Source organism: Hypomesus transpacificus, chromosome 10 (genome assembly GCF_021917145.1).
Source record: "Hypomesus transpacificus isolate Combined female chromosome 10, fHypTra1, whole genome shotgun sequence".
Lineage (NCBI taxonomy): Eukaryota > Metazoa > Chordata > Actinopteri > Osmeriformes > Osmeridae > Hypomesus > Hypomesus transpacificus.
In genome coordinates, this window is record NC_061069.1 from 703,126 (window position 1) to 708,304 (window position 5,179).

Here is a 5,179-nt window from a genome sequence, read left to right on the forward strand (position 1 = left end):
CTGACCCCCAGGAAGTTGAACACAGCCCAACCCAACCCTCTGTGGAGGAGGAGAGCCAACCTGGCTCTGCTGTCCAATCAGCTGCCTCCTCAAGGAACCGTCTGGTGAAAGTGGGTCAGTTTGCTGTCATCAGCAAGCCCAGTGCTGCGACCGATAATGTTATCGCTGTCCACTCTGAGAATCTCCCAGAGACCACCATCTTCAGCAGAGACAGCCATCCATCCTCAGTCCTGTTATCCAGACATAGTCCAACCAGGACCCCTTCAGCCAGTAATATGACTGGAATAATTGACCCTACAGAGGTCATGTCCAATGAAGAGGTCCCCTACAAGATACCTTTGATGAAGAACCTTTGTCTGACATGTTCTGCAGATAGCCTTGGTTCTGCAGGATCGACGGATGACCAGTTGTCTTCTAGGAGCAGCAGTGTGATCTCATGGGAGGATCTTTTGTCACGTTTTCTGTCCACTGGACAGGTTGTTTCCACTGCATCTTATCAGGGTGATACTGAACTAAGATCCTCTACTGAGCACACAAAGAAAGCCCCCTCTGAAACTGTGGTGGTTAGAGAATGCAGAGAAGAGAGTTTGGAAATGGAAGGAGAGACACTGGGGATACACACAACTCCCAAAGCATCTCTCACAGTATTTCCAGGGACATCTGAGATGGGTGAGAAGAAATATCAGTTGTACATTTCCAAACCCTTTCTTCTGTTAATCTGCTATTATTTATGTATATGTGTTTTTGTCCATTAATGTTTGACGAACCTGTCAACTGAGTTTTGCATGGTCACCATTTCACCAGTCACACTGAAAAAATCCTATGCATCCCCATCCAAAACAGAGACTTTTGCCAAAGACACTGCTGCTGTCGAGAAATTTCCGAAAATATCTGAAGAACTCGTCAAAATGGTTTCTGTGGAGCCATCAAGGACAGAGAACAGGAAACATCATCACGTAAGCTTAGAGATCTCCAACATTGATTTAGATGACCCTCTGGCTGACGAACATTCTGCTCACGTCTTGTTACAGGAAGAAAGCTCCAAGGCTTTAGCAATAGTAACAGGAAGAGACACCACTGAAAAGGTGTTCTTGGAAAGAGCAGTTTCAAATCCTCAATCTTCATTCCAGATCCCTGGTGAAGAAGAGAATGTAGGAGCACAAGCCGAGATACCAGAGAGACACACATCTCTCAGATTATCCTCACAAACATACTATGTGTCAGGTAATTCTTTTAAAAGTCTATTAAGATAATCAAATCAAATTCAGTCATAAATGTCATTGTCACTATGTACAGACTTTGTACAGTGCCAATGACAACAATAAACTCTATTGTGAAGAGTATGTATGTTTGTTTCCTCAAACAGTTCTTGTGTTGTTATAACAGTGGCAGGTTTATCCCCTGAGAGTAGCCGGACCAGAGTCTCCCCTGACTCCCTCACAGATGGTACAGTGTCACCAGCCCAGTCTGACGTCTGTGGACATGAGAAAACTTCAAGAGTATCATCAATGTCAGAGCTTCTGAAGACACCGATGTCAGCATCTTTACAGAGTCCTAGAAGTCAAATATTAAAGACGGCTGCCTCTTACACAGCAATGGTGGAAGCAGAGACACATCTCCAAGAATCCGAGAAAGAATCATCCAGCCTGACCAGGTCAGGCGAGGTCCTACCATTAAGGAGTGACGTTGCCACAAGTCCTTCTTCCTCTGCCTTGATGGTCATTCGCAAAGTGCCCTCTTCCAAGATCCTCAATAATGAGGAGAGTGTGGGGAAACCAGCAGAGACACCAGAGAAACAGGCGTCTTCTAAAGTATCTCCACAGACATTCCCTGAGTCTGGTAATGCTCAAGACACACTATATTGTTAAGAATACAATAATGATGCTGTGAAACCAACATAGATGTACAATATATAACCTTCATTATTGGATCCACATGTTTCTCCAGCATGGTTACCAAGATGTCCTGCCAGTGACATAACAGAACATGCTTCATTTATATCCACAGTCACGACCCATAAAGAGTCCTCAGTCATGATCCCCACTAGTGAGGAGAGTAAGGAGAGGCCAGCAGAATCATTAAAGAGACGTACATCTCCAGGAATATCTCCACCGGCATTACTTGTATCCGGTACAGTAAAGGTCCTACTGAAGATTCCTAATGTTTAAAAAGTTTATATTTTTCCAGCCTATTTTTATAAATCAAGCTGGTAAGTGAAATATGTTGTTAATGCTCTGTGAAGCCTTTGGACTTGCTTGTTAAAAAGCATTAACATTAAGTTTTAAATGATTCCTGTCCACTGGGGGATCTTAATTCCTATACTCCCCTTAAATAGAAACACACTGCCAACAACAAACCTATATCCACTGTGATGAATGGTTAATCAATACGTGAGTGTCTCAACAGAAATGTTTTCATTGAATTGGGTCATTGTTATCCACAGCAGAGTTGACCACCAGTATGGAGGAGATTCCTAAATCTCTGCCAGTTGGGGTGCTTTCACAGTCATTGTCATGTTCTGTGGCGGCCATCTTACCACCAGTGTCTCCAAGAGTAGCGACATCAGACAGGTCTCTCAGATCCTCTCCCCAAGTATCCCCACAATCATCCTTCACCTTAGGTACAGTTAACATCAATCTTGCTCTTTGTGATTTGCTGTAGTGTTGATGAGGATGATTGCACCCAGAGCCCACCTTTAGACTTGAATTTGTTTCTCCATCTAGTTCATGCTTTAAAATCTCCAACTGGAACAGGCCTCTCACCAACATCCAGTCTGACGAGGGCAACTACTGCTTTGTCAAGTGGAAAAGCATCAGAATCACTGTCTACAGATGTCATCTGTGGGGCGAATCGGTCCATTGGAGCATCATCCCCATCAGAGCAACTACTCCATCTACCTGTAGCTGCTGAGGGGATCATGTTACCTGCATTGTCCCCTGTGAGTCAAACAGACAGAGCTCCATGTGAAACAGCAGTGGAGGAACAAAGACTCTTGTCAGTCAGGATCTTCAGAACAGAGGAAAGTGTGGGTATACCAGCAGAGAGACAAGAGACAGGCACCCCCCCCAGAATATCTCCCCGACTATCTCAAGGGCCAACAGTCTACAGAGGTCCTTCAGTGGAAGATGTGCTTATCACTTCAGCTATGGTGGAGGAACTGGAGGAACTGGTCTTTGAGATGAAGTCTGAATTAAAAGTGTCGTCAAGGAGTGACATCAGCGCGAAGGCTCCTTCTCCTGTAGTGACAGAGGCGGTCAACAGAGTGTTCGCATTCAGGATCCCCAGTAGAGATAGTGTGGGGAGACAAGCGGAATATTCCCCCAGAATATCTCCACAGACCTCTCTTGTGTCAGCAGGTGCAGTACAGTTAATTCAATAATATTTTCCTCGGCACCACAGTGGTGCAGATTTCTCCTTTGCAAAGCTGTGTAGTCATTTGAGGTGTTGTTTCTACCCTTCCCTATATCTGTGCTATGAAATGTTGTTTTGGCAAAGGCTGTTCCCCAAAGTCCAGTCTGTCCAGATTGGCGTCTTCATCGGTGAAAGACCGAAGGGAAACGGCTGTCGCTGCTAGGGAGGTTTCTCTAACAGATACCACAGAGAGAGTTCCATCTGAACCAGGCCCTGTGGGGAGAGCATCCTCATCCAGGATCCCCAGTAGAGAGGAGAGTGTGGGGAGACCAGCAGTGACACCAGAGAGACACACATCTCCAGGACCATCTCCACAGTCTTGTCATGTATCAGGTACTGGCATCCTTGACACGACTCGATGACAGTTGTCTGAAATATAGAAAGGTTTGTGACGGCATATTTACATGCTTAGACTTTTCTTTGACCTCCACAGTGAGCCTGCTCAGGGCTCTCTCTGACCCCACCAGTTACAGCAGAACTCCGGGTAGAGAGGCTGTTCAGAAATCAGTAGACACACAGACCTCCTCTGATTCAGGTTAATAATGTAATGTAATATCATCTTACTTTGATCCAAGAAAAACGCTAAATTCAATGGTTGTAATACTTAACCCTATTATACTATAGGGCAGTTGGACAAAACCACACAGGTGACAAGGCCACAATCACAGAGCGTGCAGAATACATCAGGTATAGATAAGTCGAGTGATGTGGCTTTTGCATGGTTATGCTTTGAAATAATGTAGTCTTTTATGAACTGTTTTGGGTTATTATTGGTTGAGTAAAAAAAAAGTATTTGTTTCAGAGGATCAAGACCAGAGCTCGATGACAGGTTTTACTGGATTGGACCAAGTCAACCTTTCTGAACCCTCCCTTCAGAACTTGGCCAATTGTGTGTGGACTCTTTACCACTTGACCAGAGATTCTCCTGAGGGCTGTCTGTCCACCACAGTACTCTCCCGGCCTCCCTTCAACGGCTCAGCTCAAATCAGGAACTTTGGTCCAGAGCATGTTCTGTTGGCAGAGAGGCCCTGTCAGCAACAAGTCGAGACCCAGAATCCTGCCAGCCAGCCAGAACTGTGTCAACCTTATGAGCCCCAGCTTGTCCAGACTCAGCCGGGCCCAAGTTGGCCCTACTTCCCCGGGATCCCATCCTCAGCCCTCCCCCTTCCCCCCTCACGCCCCACCACCCCCTGCCAAGATAGTAGCGTCCTCAACGATTTCCTCTTTCTGGATGGTAACCAGTTCTCATTGGGTCAGAGTGCTCCTGCTTCAACTACAGTTCTCACTGGCCACAATCAGCCTTCTGGGCTGAGGACCAATCAGCCTGCAGGATCCCAGAGGGACAGCCCCCATGGGTTCCTCTCCTTGTCCTTTCCAATAGAATACCTGATTGGTGAGGAGGGCCGAATGGTCTCTCCAGCACTGATCCGTGTGCTCGTATCCCAGCCCAATGAGGAGGAAGAGAGACCAGCCTCCGGAGAGATCAGCCTCCAGAGAGACTAGCAGCCAGAGAGACTAGCAGCCAGAGAGACTAGCTGCTGGCAATGGCGAGCTTATCTGCAGTTTTTCAAAGCCTCTTATTAAACTTGGAGTCATCTAGAACTGTCCTGATTATGTCTTTATTGCTGCTGACAACATTGCCCGCTCATTGACTCATTTCATAGACAATATCGTCAAGATTCAATTCCTGAACACTTTCTTCAGGACTAGTCAGAGGACCTAGGGTCTGGGTAACAAGATAAGAAAGACAGATGCATTCTTTGAGTTA

At 46.0% G+C, this 5,179-nt stretch overlaps 1 long non-coding RNA gene across 1 annotated transcript; it reads left to right on the forward strand.

Annotated features, from left to right (window-relative positions):
• The first annotated feature begins 3,924 nt into the window (after window positions 1-3,924).
• On the forward strand, window positions 3,925-4,294 carry LOC124472166. The gene is made up of 3 exons (XR_006956616.1): window positions 3,925-3,946; window positions 4,036-4,098; window positions 4,214-4,294. It is a non-coding gene; the product is annotated as an uncharacterized LOC124472166 (long non-coding RNA).
• The last annotated feature ends 885 nt before the right edge of the window (window positions 4,295-5,179 follow it).